This window comes from Puma concolor, chromosome A2 (assembly GCF_028749965.1).
Source record: "Puma concolor isolate L17-30 chromosome A2, mPumCon1.1.hap2, whole genome shotgun sequence".
Classification (NCBI taxonomy): domain Eukaryota; kingdom Metazoa; phylum Chordata; class Mammalia; order Carnivora; family Felidae; genus Puma; species Puma concolor.
The window spans coordinates 156,721,886-156,738,989 of record NC_141668.1 but is presented as its reverse complement, the minus strand read 5'-3'; the positions used below and the strand labels follow the sequence as shown (position 1 = coordinate 156,738,989).

The 17,104-nt window shown below is 51.0% G+C and overlaps 1 long non-coding RNA gene across 1 annotated transcript; it reads left to right on the top strand.

Moving 5' to 3' along the window:
* Positions 1-1,511: 1,511 nt before the first annotated feature.
* On the top strand, positions 1,512-12,999 carry LOC147583636 (uncharacterized). Its single transcript, XR_015248426.1, has 3 exons — positions 1,512-2,043; positions 7,879-9,908; positions 10,685-12,999. It is a non-coding gene; the product is annotated as an uncharacterized LOC147583636 (long non-coding RNA).
* The last annotated feature ends 4,105 nt before the right edge of the window (positions 13,000-17,104 follow it).

Here is a 17,104-nt window from a genome sequence, read left to right as displayed (position 1 = left end):
ACAGGGACCCCCCCTCCCCCCGAGGGGAGGAGCTTCCTCTAAGGAGTCACTCTGGCAGGTGCAGGGGTTTCCGGAGAAACAGAGGTCAGGTCTTTCGAGCGTCTCTACCTGCGTCCCAACCGGGTTACCGCTCACGGACGTCAGCCTTCACGCAGCTACTGAAAACCAGGCAGAGAGAGGGGAAGGGGCCCGCCTGGGTCCCCTCAGGAGCTCATAACCATGCCAGCGCTGCTCGTCCTTCTTCGGGGCTCTACTGCGTCACAGCGTGGGGGCAGGGGAGGGGGCGCCCCTGATTCCGAGAAAAACAAACGCCCTCAGATTCCCTTAACTAAGACAGACTACAGTTACTGCAAGGAATCGCCCACTCGGGAAGCCAGGGAAACCCACGTGGTTCTGGGAAAACCATGAAATTGGGTCCCCCGAGGCCAGAAGCCATATAAATACCTCTGGGGACCACAACAGGAGGAGCTAGACATCTCGACCCCGGGAGGGGGCACTCCCTCCCTCTGGGCCTGCCCTCCTCTCTTCTTCCGTTCACTTGGCCTTTTGCTGTTCCTACTGGAGGGTTAGGAAATCGGATAGGCACAACAAAGAACTGTGACTCCTGGGAAGACGTGCCATCAGAGGTGAGGGCGCTTTAGTGAATCTCTTCCTGCCCTTCCCATCCCCACGTGGTAAGTATGACGAAGCAAAACCTGTCTGTCCCCCCCCCACCCCCACCCCAGGGTAGTCTCAGCCATCGTCTTCCACTTTCTGTTCCACGCAGGACTCATGCCTGGCAAAGTGGCCTCTCTTTCTGGTCCACTTTCTGCCAAGGGTGAAGGCCGCAGGTTCCCGTGTGTTGAGAGGCGAGGACCAAGCGTCCACGTAGGTTTGCTAACTTGAACCGCCTCCCTCCAAACCAGCTGGTGCCAGAACTCCGCCCTGGGAGCCTCGGCCGAGCCTCAGAGGATTCATCACCCAAATCAGGCGTTTTGAGACAGAAAGGGAACTTATCATACTGACCCCAGGAAAATACATACACACTGGGCACCTTCCGGGCAAACCAGGGCTCGAGCTCCGTGTTCACCCAGCAGTACCCGATTTGCCGGTTGGCTCTCCTTTCTGGGGAGCACAGCTCCCTTGGTGAGAGATCCCAGAGGGGGAAGCAAGCGACGTCAGGATCTGAAAACCAAAACCCAACCTTGAATACCTTACACAAATGATAGACTTTTGATTGATGTGGGCGCAAGCTTAACGCACGTCGCTGAATTATTGCACAGGGACGATAAAAACCAGAAGGGAAGGGGTGCCTGGGTGGCTCAGTTGGTTGAGTGCCTGACTCTTGATTTCGGCTCGGGTCATCCTCTCACGGTTGGGAGCATCGAGCCCGGCGTCGGGCTCGGCACTGACAGCAGGAACCGCCTGCTTGGGATTCATTCTCTCTCCCTCTTTCTCTGCCCCTCCCCCCCCCCCCAGAAAGAAATAACCATTTAAAACTTACATTCCCTATTTCTATGAAGGAGGTGCAAGGTTGAGCTGTCACCTAAACTCACCAGCAATTAATAGGGCCCTCTTTGGATTCACAAAAGGAACCAAAAAGGAAAAAGGTGGATGCAGAGCACCTGTACCCCCCTTTCCCCAAGACAACCGGGCGCCAGCTGGAGGAACGGGAAGGGACGGAAGGGAAATGGCTAGGTCACTGAGTCAATTTCCAAATACGAGCAACAGAAACACCAACTAGAAGTGCATTAAGCAATAAAAGTAGCCAAGCTCGGATGTCTCCAAGGGTGAAGATTCAGCAGCTCAGCGATACTACGGAAGACCCCGGCTCCTTTCTGTCCTCAGCCCCGCTTCGCCCCCAGGACGGCTGCCTCAGTTCCAGTGGCAGCGGCGGACCCGGCAGCAACCGGTGAGTGAAACAGCAGTGAAACACCGCCCCGAAGCTCCCCAGAACCCTTCACTCGTTTCTCGCTGGATGGAATCACCTTGCGTGGTGCCACCTAAAACAGTCACAGGCGAGGGGGGCAGAGCTGCCAACATTGGCTGAGTCTCACGGATCAGGTAACTCCCATGGAGGGAGGTGGTTACCGGCACCGAACTGGGTTTCCTGGGAGGAGTGACTGGGCAGGTGGCCCCGGGGCGGGGGGGGGGGGGGCACAGAGAGACTCGATTACTGGTCTTTGGGTGGTGGGTGAAAGATGGGGGCATGGAGGGCGTGGCCAAGGAAGGGGAGGAGCGAGATGGTGGGCCAGACAGCTCTCCCTGCTCTTAGGAGGTTCTGGTTATTTCCTTACAAACCCCAGGGCAGGGCGAGGCTGCGGAGGGTGATATCTGAGCCGCTGAGCATAAGCTGTGTTGCGTTTGGCCGCTTCTCACCCGGGGAGACTCTGTCTGCATGGCCTCCTTTAACACGCATTTTATTTAAAAAAAAATTTTTTTTTAACGTTTATTTATTTTTGAGACAGAGAGAGACAGAGCATGAATGGGGGAGGGTCAGAGAGAGAGGGAGACACAGAATCCGAAGCAGGCTCCAGGCTCTGAGCGGTCAGCACAGAGCCTGATGCGGGGCTCGAACTCACTGACCGCGAGATCATGACCTGAGCCGGAGTCGGACGCTTAACCGACTGAGCCACCCAGGCGCCCCTAACACGCATTTTAAAACCAAGCGGTATTGCAGATAACCCATTGTGGTTTTTTTTTTAATGTTTATTCATTTATTTTGAGAGAGAGGGGGCACGCACAGGGGAAGGGCAGAGAGAGGGGCAGAGGGAGAGATCCCAAGCAAGCTCCGTTCTGACAGCACAGAGCCTGACGTGGGGCTCGATCTCACAAACCATGAGGTCATGACCTGAGCTGAGATTAAGAGTCGGACGCTTAATCGGCTGAGCCACCCAGGCGCCCCAGAAATAACCCTGTTGTTCTACGTTCCGGCCATGGCGCGGGTGTCCGCGCGAGTCTCGAATGAAACTTGCCACAATGCTTCCAGAGCACCCACCACCAGGTAAGCTTACCACCAGGTAAGCTTCCCGGAACAGGAGGCCACCAGCCTTTGTGTCTCCGTTCCGTCACCCTCGTTTCACTGAATGCAATTTGAACAGTGCTTTTCTCAGTTTCTGGTTCCTCGAGGTCTGATGGACACCGTGGAGTCGATGCCATCGGTCGAGACGGGTCTGGTTAAGAGAGAGCGTTGGCGGCTGTGCAGGGCCTGGATGCTCAAAAAGACAGTCTGCTCCCACCCAGCATCTCTTGGATACGTGGGAGCTCGGATCTGTACGGAGTGGGGGAGGGATGAGTTTTGTTTGGGGGATGGGCTGGAGGAGACACAGGACGTTGGGAGGGATGCTAGGGAACTTGTTCTTTGACCCGGGAGACAGAAAGGGATTCGAGACTGAAGCTGTTCAAGGGGGAGTATTTGAGGCCTTGGATCTAAACACAACTGTCTCGGGGCCAGGGGGGAAAGGGCCCTGGCTGGCCTCTGCTCCGAACCACTGATGGCCCGCCCGTGGCCTGCACCTTGGTGTCTGATATGGGGCGGTGGCAGTGGGGAGGCCCCCAGAAGCGGGGAGGGGAGGGGAGAAGTCGCAGCACGTTAGCAGGCCCGGAGGGCACCCCCACGGGACGCCTCGCCTCTTACGTGGTGGCTGTGGGACAGTGGCTGGAACTTGGTGCGCCAGGGCTGAAGCCACGGGTGGCTGGCCGGCCACCTCCGTCCCTTCATGCGGCCTCTCCCTGTCGTCTAGTTTCGGCTTCCTCACAGCATGGTGGTCTCAGGGCAGTCAAAACGCTTGGAGTTGGTTGGAGGCTTCGCAGCGAGGACGGCAGGTGGAACACGGTAGAATGTGGATCGTCTCTTACGGCCCAGCCTGGGAAGTCTCACGTAGCATCACTTCAAGGAAGCACACCATTCACTGAACCAGTCACAAAAGCTCCCCTCATGTCAAGGGAAGGGGAATTAGACCCCACCTCTCGATGGCGGCGGGGGACAAGATTCTAGAAGCACGTGGGGGGCGGGCAGGGGCGGGAGACGTTGTTGCAGCCATCTTTGGAAAACGCAGCCACCACCGCGTCTTCCGTGTGGGGCGAAATCTTCTGAGCCTTCCTCCAAGGCCTCTTTTAAGACAGCCTCAGTAGGTGACTGTGCTCCTTCCTGATCAGCATTCAGCCACCTTTTCTACCTGCTTGAATCTCCGCTCCTCCCCCGGGCTCATTTCTTCCTGAACCCTGTTTAATATGCAGCACCTCAGACGGAAAACCTCTCCAGCTCTCCAGCTTTCCTGCTGGGTGAGCCTTTCCCAAAAAGGGGTTGAGCTAACAGTTCTCAAGAAGGAAGGCAGTGCAGAAATCCATCAGAACGCTGACGGGGATGCAGGGCGGCCCCGGGGACACTTGGCTGATGGGAACATCCTGCGTTCTTTGATCTGAGCATTGCACACACCAGTGAGATACTTAATTACATGGGGGCTGAGCAGACGGGGAGGAGGACAGGGAGAGTGGAAAGCTGGGGGCGAACCCAGGGAGATAAAAACGACTTGGAGACCAGCAAGGGCTCTCAGGCTATGTTTTCCAAGCCCGCAGGCATGTCAGGACTGTCCCAGGTCGCCTGTAAGGGAATCAGTGCCAGTTGTCACGCAGCCCGGTTAAGGATAATAATATGCAACAGGCCTAGAATCAGAGCCTTTAATAATAATCATTATTATAATTACAATAAATGCTCTTATATTATCAACAGAAAATGGGTCCTGTTTAGAAGCCTGGAGAATGATGCAAAAGGGAAGGTCGGGATGGGAACCTTCAGAGGCAGGACAGCAGAGGGACAAGGGCGTTCCCATGTGGCTGTTAAGAAGAGTGGATTCATGGGCAAGCAAGGTGCTTCTGGCCAGGAGAGACCTGTTCATGGAATCACTTAGGTCCCCTAAGGTGAAGCTGTGCTGCCACCCTCTCCTCCCTGCGGGTATTTATCTTTTTTTTTAGGTGGCAGTGAAATTACAAGACCCCACATGCCCTTTACTTCCTTGTAATGGCAGCCAGAGAAGGCGGGACTCAGACCCCAGCATGAATTCTGGCTCTGTCACCCCCGAGCCGTGTGACTTTGGGGAAGTCACTTAACCTCTCTGCATCTCTGTTTGCTCACGGAAACTGTGAAGGGGTAAACGTTGTACCTACCTCTGTGTTCTGATAAAACGGGATAATATGGGGTCGCCTGGGTGGCCCAATCCGTTAAGCGTCCGACCCTTGATTTCGGCTCAGGTCATGATCTCACGGTTTGTGGGTTCGAACCCGCATCGGGCTCTGCGCTGACAGCATGGAGCGTGCTTGGGATTCTCTCTCTCCCTCTCTCTGCCCTTCCCCTGCTTGTGCCTGCCCTCTTTCTCAAAAATAAATAAACTTGAAAAAGGGAGATAATATGAATAAAGTATTTGGGAGAGCCTTGGATCCAACTGGTGCTTAATCAGGTCTGTTCTCTTCCTGGTTCCTCATCATTTACCCACCAAGCATCTTTATTTCATTGTGCAGACAGTCTCGAACTTATTTCTTTTGCCAGGTGTGCATTAAAGAAGCAAGGTGTTTATAGTCAAAACATGGTTGTCATAAGGGCCAGGTAATTATCTCTCTGGGGGATTCAGCAAAGGACGATTCCTTTCCAGAGTTGTCTTCTTATGTTTGGGCTTGCCAAACCAACTTTTCTGCAAGGGGGGGTCTTCCCCTGGTGAGTTGAACATCCACCTCCTCTCCCAAAGAGCAGATCTAGGCCACGAGTCAGGGACGTAATCCACCCAGCATCCTGGCTTTGGTTTTTGGATCCAGGATCGCAGCTTTCCTAGCCGGTCACCTGCTGCCATCACAGGCTCAGGAAGGGACGTCTGGCAGTTTTGCTGTGGAGTCTCGGTCGGCGAGGCACACGGAAGCCTCGGAGGGCGGACTCCAGGTGCCCCGCTCAATTCCAGCCCTTTATGAACACACCCCAGAGATCATCTTACTCTCTGTCCCTGGAGAAAAATGCCCTCCGCATCCCTTCTCAGGCAGATATGCCTTTCTCCTCTGGGGCTATGGGGTACCTGGGACCCCGAAGCTCCCCCTGGGCATCGACACCCTGATGATTTCTGCCGGGCCCCACGCCCTGCAGACACAGCCACTCCCCTCCTGCTCACATTCCTAATTCCCAGCGGCGAGCTGGGCCCAGAGCGGTGCTCACTGGGTGTTTGTAGACCGGAATCAAAGCGAGGCAAGGCAAGACCTCTAGCATTCTTCCAACCCTGATATTCCATGATGAATTTTTAAAAAGTGCCTACCCAGTGAACCTCATTTTCAGAATCTAATTAGAGTCTAAAATAGATGTTGTGGAGTTCGAAATTTCACATTACAACTCAGATGTACATACAAATGTGACTGCGAATTTTCTCTCGAAATGATTCATTCTGCTTTGAAGCTTCATTTATTTTCACTTAAAATTGCCTTTAAAACTAACAGCCTCTGGAATAGGGACGGGTTGCTTAAATATAACACAGAAAGCACTAAGCAGAAGGGGGAAATTGCATCCATTGGGCGGCACTAAAACGGAGAACTTTGGGTCATTAAAAGACGCCCTTTGCGGTGTGAAAAAGAAGTCACAGGCTAAGGGAGGATATTTGTAATACGTATATCCAGCAGAGGATTCTTTATGGAAAGAACTCACATACGTCAATAGAAAAAATTGACAGCTCGATAGAAAATAGACAAATGGCTTGCACTGGCACCTGACAAAAGAGAATATTCAACTATTCGGTAAGTACACGAAGGGGGGCTGGTCTTCGCTCCGGCTGCCATAGCAGACTGGGTGGCTTAAACAATAGGAACTTATTTGTCGTGGTTCTTGAGGCTGGGAAATACAAGATCAGGGCGCCGGCTGATTTGGTTTCTGGTGCCAGCTCTTTTCCTGGTTTGTAGACGGCGACCTTGTTGCTGTGTCTTTACGCGGCAGAGGGGGAGAGAGAGGGAGAGGGAGAGGGGCCCTCTCTGGTGTCTCTTCTTCTAAGGACACACGAATGCCATTGCAACCGGGCCCCATCCTGATGACCTCATGTAACCAACCTCGGTGACCTCCTTATGGGCCCTCTCTCCAAATACCGTCACGCTGAACGTCAAGGGACGTGTGCATCTGGAGGGAACGCAGTTCAGCCCCATTCAAGGCTCGACGGAGAACTCTAAGGAAATAGCAGCCTACATCCACCGGAATGGCTAAGGCAAAAGGCGACAATCCCGAGTGTTGAAGAGAACCTGGAACATCAGCGTGTCTCCTGCCTTGCCCCCGGGAGGGCGAAGTTCGATAGCTCAGCAGAACTATTTGTCACTGTTTGCTGTAGCTGAACGTGCACAGACCATTTGGCCCAGAAATGCCACTCCTAGGCATACGGTGAACCAACATGGGTGCCTATGTTTGGGGAAATAAATGTACAAGAATGATCATAGTAGCCCTGTTTGTAATCGCTGGAAACCAAAAACGGCCCACATGCCTTTAGTGGTTACAGCGACACTATTGGGGGCTGATCTGTGCCCCCAACTCCCGCCCCCAATTCCTGTATGGAAGGTTCTAACTCCAGTAACTCAGAATGTGATTGTATTTAAAGAGAGGACCTTTAAAGAGACGGTTCCAATGAAAAGAGATGGGTGGCATGGACCCGTGCCAGTCTGCCTGGTGTCCTGCTGAGAGGAAATCCGGACACACAGAGATGCAGACGTGTGGGCGCACAGAGAAAAGGCTGTGAGGACGGGGCGAGAAGGCGGCCATCTTGCAAGCTGGCCTCAGGAGAAACCGGCCGTGCTGGCACCTTGATCTCCGTCATCCAGCTTCCAGAATAGATGGCTGTGGTTTAAGCCCCTCCCCACCCCCCAACCCTGGTCTGTGGTATTTTGTTACAGCAGCCTGAGCTGACTGGGACAGGCACACTCGCTTCACTAGAAGACACCACACAGGCAATGGGAACGCAGGAGACGTGATGCGTCCCGCACCAGGTGAGATCCCACACACACGATGGGCACCTCCCACGAACGTGATGGTGGGCCAGGGGAGCCAGTCACGAAAGAATACCAAGTACACCTTCTGTGGTATAAACTTCAAAACTGGGCAGAACCAGTCTATGCGGTTTGAAGCTATCATATATCATATCATCATATCATATCATATCATATCATATCATATCAATATCACACATTCATATCCTACATACAAAAATGTATACAACTGACTTGGGGGTAAAGCCTGCAAGGGGAATTAGGGAGACACTGGGTGCGGGTAAGTCTTGATTCTTGATCTGGGTGCTGATTACATGGGTGTGTTTCCTTTATCATGAAAACGCACCAAATTGGGCACCTATGATTTATGTCCTTTTCTGATCCTTGAATAAACACTTTACCAAAAGCTTTGTATACACTATGTCCTTCAGCCAATGTAGAGCACACGCTCCCAAATAAAGCCCTTTGTCCTCAGGAAGGCATCTTCCCTAGTGTTTTTCCTCTCGATATGAGAGCAGTTGAGGAGGGTTCTGTAGGGTTGTCCTTCTCTGCAGGCTCCCACTGGTCTGGGTTGAGGGACAGCTCATCTGACCCATCTTTGGGTATTGGCTCTTGGTGCCGCATCCCTGCTCAAGTGTCTGCGGCTTGTGTCACCTGTAGTCTGTTTTCTCAGCATGGGCAACACCCTGGAATTTCTTCCGGAGAGATGGGTTCAGCCCCACCAGCATGTGGTGTCCCTAGAGTCATGCAGTGCATAACCTACACAACGGTCCATGGCAGCCCTGATCCTCATCTCACTTCCCGGGGGTCCTGTGGAGCCTGTGAGACCTAGACATGCTCTCCATTTGCCCCCACCTCACCTCTGCCCTCGCCTACTGTTACCGCTGGGCCTGCTTCCCCCTTCTCTATGCCTCACAGAGACTTGAAGGTAGGCATTCCCTGGATGTCTTCTGGAATGGGCAGGTGTGGGGGGAGCCAGGATGAGGAGGACGATGGCTGTGAACTTGGTTCTGTCCTTCTGGGGGAAGCCAAGGGGCTGAGAACAGCAGGGGTAAGGAACAGAGGGACAGAGGGAGAGAGTCATGAGTCTTAGCTCTTTCCCCCGAGGCCTGGCAGGTCCCACCTCCTGGGCCTGAATTACTTAATCCAGAAAATCCCCCTTTTGGCCCAGGCTGGTTTGAAATAGCTTTATGCCCTCAACAATCAAAAAAGTCTTGACTCATACATCCATTAGTGTTTTTTCCCCCCAAAAAAGCAGACTTCCTCCAAAGGTGAATTCAGACGTCTGGCTCCAGGAATGCAGAGGCATTTGTTCAAGATTTAACAGAGTGAGTCGGGTTGGGCCACCTCTTTGCCCACTTCCCTTCTGACCATCCAGGTCAGGGGTTAAGCCAGGCTCAGCCTCAGCCCCAGTTCCCCGATCCACAAATGTTAAGACAGGGAATCCAGCTGGTGTTCAATGAATATGCGTTGGCTCAATGAACAGCTCGAATGAACGTGACATAGAAACCGGGAAATCTACTCACCGACCCAGGATTTATCGTCTTAGGTGCTGCTTGATCTTATGGTGATGATGAAGCGTTTCTGGGAATATGGGGCTGACAAAAATTCAGGCATTGGTGGGAATGTGGATTAAACCGTTTTGATGGCAGAGGCAGATCTAGTTTGCAATATTTCCCCATGGTTACAGCTGTGGATCTTGATGACCTGACTGTTGGCAGAAGCGCAGTCTTTCCAAGAGCCCCTGCGAGAGTCTTTTCGGGAAGGCCGTGTCAAGAAGCCACGAGGACGTGCCACCACAGGACGTGACGTGCCCAGTGGAAACTTGCAACAGACATCAGTGGAGGAAGTCACGTCTCTGGAGCGAGGACGGTTATGGGAACACGTGGAAATGGTTCTGGAAAGCAGGAGGCAACTCTGCCTGCCTCCAGAGACAGGTAAGGCTTCCCAGGTCCCCCAAGTCCCCGCAAGGACAGCCTTCAAAGACAAGGCTCTGCTGGGCACAAGGTGCCCACTGCCATTCTCATGGGAGGGGTGAGTGGGTTTATGTCTCCTGTATACTCCCTCTGCAACTCCAAATGTTTTGAAGGCTCTGGTTACACGCCCGTCCACTCAGCAGGTGCATGGGGTGGTAGGAAACGACTTAGCACACGAGTATTCCCCCTGAACATGGGTGAGGGCCTACTCCCAGGAATATCCACTCCTGCAAAGGGTATCCGTTCAGCTTGGAGGGCTATGGATTGCTAAATTAGATCCCAAACCGCTTTCGCAGATTTATGCTCTCACCAAATGCGATGCAGCACATCCTCACTGGCGTTAGATACGAAGATTTTAACACTTTTCCTTATTTGATAGGTACAGAGTGATATTTATTGTTGGTTCGTGTTTGTATTTCTATTTTTATTTAAAAAAATTTTTTACTGTTTATTTTTGAGAGGGAGACAGAGCATGAGCAGGGGAGGGGCAGAGAGAGAGAGAGGGAGACACAGAATCCGAAGCAGGCTCCAGGCTCCGAGCTGTCAGCACAGAGCCGGATGTGGGGCTCGAACTCACAACCCGTGAGATCATGACCCGAGCCGAAGTCGGACGCTTAACCGACTGAGCCTCCCAGGTGCCCCTGTATTTCTGTTTTTAAATAATGCAGTGGGTATTGTTTTGAACATCACCTACTATATATTCATTTCTCCATAATCTGTTCTTTCCTTTCTTACAGGCTTGTGCCAATGAGCATGGGCCAGGAGGCAGAGGCAAGACTCTCCAAGGCAGAGGAAGGTGGCTGCAGTGTGAATCAAAGAGGCCATTTCTCTGCTCTGAGTTTGGAAGCAGTCTTAAAATCTCATACAAGACGCTGGTCTTGCAAGTCAGACTTTTTCAGAGAGAGAAAGGGTTTTCTTAAAACTCCCAAGGCTGGAGTTTTCACACATCAAAAGATCAAAGCTCAGAAAAGTTGGGCGATCGTTTGGTGAATCATAGAGGAGGGCAGAATGCAGATAGGACAAAAGGGAAGTTTCTACCTCACAGGAAGAAGAACAGGTATCTTGTGACTTGGGAAAAGAAATGAGAAATCGGGCAAGAAAAGGCAAGTGGGGTCAAGTTCTGAGTGTGCTGGTTCCCCCCACTCTACCCATTGGGATCAAACCCCAGTAGGGAAGGGAAGGTAGAAACACCCAGTAGTTTTTAAGCACTCTGAGAACATCAGGGCTTGTACCCCCCAGTCCCTGAGTGTAGCCTAAGGAGTCTTCTCTTTCAGAGGAGCCCTGGGGTCAGCCTGACATTGAATCCATCATGGCGCCCAAGTCATGGAGTAGAAATGGTTGAGAGAGGTGCTTGGAATGCTGGGTGTGAGATTAGAATCCCTGGTTCATGACATACGGTCCAGCACGAAATGTGGAGGAGGTCCAGAAGTTCCTGTGTGCCACAGGAAGACCCTAAAAGTAGCTGGGGTGCTACCTGGTGAGTTCACTAGGTTGTCACCATGGCAAATGGCAGAGTGACCAAAGCTGAAGGATGGACTTCTCAAACTGGGGATCAAATGGGGGATCAGGCCTCGGGGAAGCAGGAGCCTCAGGGAGAACCAGGTAAGACCACGGCAGCCGGCCAGAGCCTCCAACCTGCAAGCATCATATAACTGAGTCAGAAGATCTGAAAATAAGGAACTTTCCCTTGCAAGAAGTCGCCATCTTGGAATGGTGAAAGGAAAAACTTTGTAGTTATGGAGAAACCCAAAGATGAAGTAATTATCCAAAAGGAGATGATTTTACACCAGGAGACTCTGAGATACCATAATGGCAAGAACAAGAATCTTTTGCCAGCGGTGATATGGGGCCTCTGGAGCTGATTTGGATTTTGTTGGCAGTCACGTTACGTGCGCTTGGGCAAACTCCACCTCCACAAGATACTCATGACTTCTTTAGTAACAGACTTCAGTTTTTTCCAGTTATAATGGTGATAGGGTCCTATTTTAGAGAGTTTGGGGAACAACACTGTAAAGAAGAAGAAAATAAATGTCAACCCGTCATGTCACAGAATAGAGATAACCACTGCTACCTTCTTGGTTTATTTCCTTCCTGTCGGTTTCTATGTGTGTTGTGTGTGTGCGTTATTGTGACTGCACATTTGTACATCTTGTATGTGGACAGGATTCTTTAACGCATGAGGCGCTTTTGCTTGTGGGAAGGAATACCCACTACTATGTTACTTTATAACCTTCAAACCATGAACAATTCCAAATGTCCACAGTAGTCATTACCACTGAAATGGAAATGTAAGAAATTAACAAATTTGATTTCCCCCAATGCTTAAACATTGAAGTATGACCAATTACACTTCCCTAGACATTTGATGACAAATCTCCAATACATCAAATGAGCTGGTGTGCTTTTAAGTGCCTTAAAATGGGGACAGAACATGACCACAATTTGACAAGGATTTCTGTATGGAACGGTGCTTATACTCACACACTTAACAAAGGTGCCAAGACCATGGATTTATAGCCTCTCTTCATCATCATCTTCTTCCCGGGTTTATCTCTCCCCAGGGGCACAACTTTCCTTCCCTCAGCCTACAGAGCTGGGTGACTGTGATGGGACAAAGGACAACGGGTCAGGAACTTTTCAGATTACTGATGCCGACAGCTCTGTTATGGTTTGATTTATTGTAGACCTTGTCTTTGCCCCCAGAATGACACTTGCTCTGGTATTTTTCACTCCATAGCCTGACCTGTTATGATCCTGTTTTGCAATTGTCCAGGGGAAGGGTGGTTGGTAGGGGGTGTTGCTGGCCTGATTTAGATAAAAATCTGTCACACTGGGAGCGCCTGGGTGCTCAGTCGGTTGGGCGACCGACTCGGGCTCCGGTCATGATCTAACAGGTCGTGAGTTTGAGCCCCGCGTCAGGGTCTGTGCTGAAAGCTCAGAGCCTAGAGCCTGCATCGGATTCTGTGTTCCCGCCCCCCGCCCCTCCCCTGCTCATGCTCTGTCTCGTACTGTCTCTAATAAATAAATAAATGGTAAAAAAAAAAAAAAAAAATCTGTCATACTGAAACTACAGCTTCTCGTTCTCATTGACTATTTGGCATAAAATATTGACATTCTTGTTTTTTCTCCTAATATCGTTTCATAATTTTAATGGCTGCATAACATCTGCCAGGATGGATGTGCCATCATTTAGTTAACCCGTTTCCTTAACTGTTGAGCATTTACATTGAACTCAATTTGGTTTGCATTAAACTCATCTCCCTTTGAACAATGCTTGCTCATGAATCTCAGCGTACCTTTCTGGTTTCTTGGGTTAAAGTCATAGAAGGGAACCTCCGTGGTTGATGGTTATGAAGATATTCAAGGCTTTTGTAATGTAATGCCAAATTGCCTTCTAGAACAGCGCTGTAGGCCTCATTGTCATGTGTGGGTCCCACACAGAATAGGAGAAGGCATTGCCATCTTCCTCGGAGCCAGGGGAATAAAGACACAGAGCAGGCTGAGGGGAGAGTTACTCCTGAAGGTTCTGGGGAAGGGCGGTCCATGCCAGGATTCCAGATATCACCCGTATCACTCACATACGGTAAGGACAAATCTCGATCCAGCTTGACAAGGCCAGGCATCCTTAAGGGACAGTGGGAAAAAATATTTGGAGTCAGGACTGTTCCAGAAAAGCTGGAACATACTATCATTGGCTCTTTATACCTCCATTGTCCAATATGGCAGCCACTAGTCACACGTGGCTATTGAACTAGTGTGACTAAGGAATGGAATTTTAAATTTATTTTTTCAATTTTAGTTAACTTAAAAATGGATTTTTTAAAAGATTTTATTTTTGTGCAATCTCTACACCCAACGTGGGGCTCGAACTCACAACCCCTAAGCAATCTCTACATCCGATTTGGGACCAAGAATTCACAGCCCTGAGAGTAAGAGTCCCATGCTCTACTGACTGAACCAGCCAGGAGCCCCTAAAAACTGATATTTGATTCAGTTATTGAAAAACTTTTAGGTGTGTTTGGAACAACCCCAGTATGTGAATCTGTTTTTTAAACCAATTTTGTGAACCGTAACTAAATACCGATCAATAGTTCCAAAGAAAATTTAGCATTCAAACTGGGATGTGCCGAAGAATAGAATATACACTGCATTTCAAAGACTCAATATGAAAAAAAGAATATAAGCCACCCAAGTAGTAAATACTTTAAATACTTTGTATATAATTATTTTTATTTTTTTATTTTTTGTTAATGTTTATTTTTGAGAGAGAGAGAGAGACAGAGACAGAGACAGAGACAGAGACAGAGAGACAGAGCGCAAGCAGGGGAGAGGCAGAGACAGAGGGAGACACAGAATCTGAAGCAGGCTCCAGGCTCTGAGCCGTCCGCACAGAGCCCGACGCGGGGCTTGAACTCACAAAGCGTGAGATCGTGACCTGAGCCGAATTTGGATGCTTAGCTGACTGAGCCACTCAGGCGCCCCTAGAAACTTAAAATCACACTTGTGGTGTGGATTATATTTCCACTGGACAGCTCTTATCCAGACTCTTTTATATGTAGGGACTTGATATTTAGAAAAGTCTTAACCTTGGGGCCAGCAAGAGGGTCTAAACCCTTAGGCATCTTAAACTTTGCATTCAGTTAATTTTCCCTCTTTGCTTTGGCTGCTGGGAAGCTCAGTGCCAAAACTGCAATTTTTAAAAAATGTTTATTTATTTTTGAGAGAGAGAAAGAGAGCATGTGCGAGTGGGGGAGGGGCAGAGAGAGAGGGAGACAGAGGATCCCAAGCGGGCTCTGAGCTGTCAGCACAGAGCCCAACTCGGGGCTCAAACTCATGAACCATGAGATCATGACCTGAGCCGGAGTCAAATGTGTCACCAACTGAGCCACCCAGGTGCCCCGTGTTGCAATCTTTGTCTAGAAATACCTTAATGTACTAAGTTTCCTTCTGGATATATTTACTGTTGACCCTTTTTTCTCGTTTGCCTCAATTCCAACAATTCATCGTTTTCATTTCTTTGTATTGTCCGTAATTTTGAATCCTTTATGGAATAAGACAGGTTCACAGGACAATGTTGATACTCTCTGCCCAGATCCCTCCGGTCCCCTTTTACTGGTGTGTGTGTGTGTGTGTGTGTGTGTGTGTGTGTGTGTGTGTATGCCCCTATTGTCACTTCCAACAGCCAATCCCTATGCCTCTTCTTTGGACACCCAGTCTTGGGCTATTAGGGGAGGTATTGCCTGAGAATTCACACCCCTCTGGGGTGACCCTGAACCAGTGACTAGTGGGGTGTGAGAAGGCATGGGTCTTGTGTAGGTGCACTGAGGGTGCGCTGTGGGAGGGGGTTCCGAGGGGCCACTTGCACTGCCCACGATGGGACCACCCTGAAGCCACCCTCCACGGGATTCTGCCTGAGATGGCACCCTGGCAGGGGCTTCCCTGAGGGCACATCCCTCATAAATCACTTACACGCTAAGCTCATCTCAACGTCTGTTCGGGGAGCCTGACCTAAGACAGCCAGCGATACGTTTTTAAATGTTAAAATACATTTGAAAAAATACCAGGCTCTGTTGGTTTGAAGGATTTGAGTTGGTTTGCACAGCTAATTAAGTAAAAAATAAAGCCAGGCTCATTTCCCTTGGCACATCAGCCGGGTGCTGGAACTTGACCAGCAGGGAGACAGGGGTGGGGGTCCCTGTAAGTCACGGATGGTCACTTCCTCGGGGGCTGGAACCATCTCAGACAATGGAGAACGGGCTTCCCATGCTTCCCCGCTGCTCCTCCTAGCAAACAGGTGAGACCAGAGGCTGGAAGGGGGGCGGCTCGACCGAAATCACTGTGCTGCCCACCCTCCAGGTCCACCACAGGCCAAGGGGAAGGAGGAAGCGGGGTGGGGGTGCCTGTGTCCCACCGTGCAGGGGGTTGGATGGAGATGGGGTTTGGTGCTGGCCCCCGTGACCACAGAGAGGGTGCCTAGAACACTGCCCCATCCTGACAGCTTCAGAGAGAAACGCACTCTGCCCTCCAGTGCTAACAGCTGTGTGTGTGTGTGTGTGTGTGTGTGTGTGTGTGTGTCTGTGTGTATACATGCGTGGGCAAGTGCACGCTCTTCTCAAACAGCTCAGAAGCCCTGGGAGTTCTGAGAAACCTACTTCAGGTCCTGCCTTCTGTGCAAAGGCAGAAGGGGGACACGTTGGTGAGATCTCATCACCACCCCTGGCATCTGGATTCTCCGGGTGCTAGACTCCTGGGCAGGGCGCCCCCTGGTGGTGGGTGCTCTACGCGTTGGGAGCTCTCTCTCCTCCCCTTCACTTTTGCACAGCTGGTGTCAGGGAGGTGGGGGCTAAACGGGTTGGGGGGGCCTTGGGGGATGGACGTTTACCCTCTGCAGCCCCAGACTTCCCAGGCAAGCCACGGCCTTGGGCTCAGCTGCTGGCTTGCTGTGATTGAGGGCTTGGCTGGGGGCACTGGAGCCAGATGCTAGAATTCAAGCCCCAGCATCACCACCGTGGGACCCAAGACAAGTTACTAAATGTCTCTAAACCTCAACTTCCTACCTGTAAAGGGAAACCAAAGGATCTGCCTCCCTGGGTTCTTTGTAAAGAGTCAATGGGATGATGCGTTAACTGAGTTTGGGCTCCCCAAAGCAGATCCCAAGAGACCCAGATGTAAGGAGTATATTTGGGAGGGAATCTCAGTAAATACCCCTTGAGGAGAGAGCAGGAGTGGCGTATCCAGCTTGTGTGTGCCGCCACTGGGGCACCGGGCGCTCAGTCCTTCTCAGCATGATGTGGCCTGGGAGGAGCTGGGCGTTTGTCTGCAACGAGTCCCAGCCGTCTCTGCTTAGAGCTACTCCTGGGGAACCTTAATTCCTCAGCGCCTCCGGCTCATCCGCTGGACGGACACACTGGGCTCCAGCAGCCTGAGAGTGTCCTAAGATAGATTCAGAAATGACAGCATTTGGAAGTTGGGCCAACACGCATGGAGAAGAGCTGCGGGTGGGGGGGGGCGGACCGCCGAAATCTTCTACTTGCGTATTTTTATGTTCTCAGAACAGAGTGGGGCACTAGTAACATCTCAATAAACAGTCGCTGTTAATAATAGTACACATCAGGGGGCGCCTGGGTGGCTCAGTCGGTTATGCATCCGACTCTTGG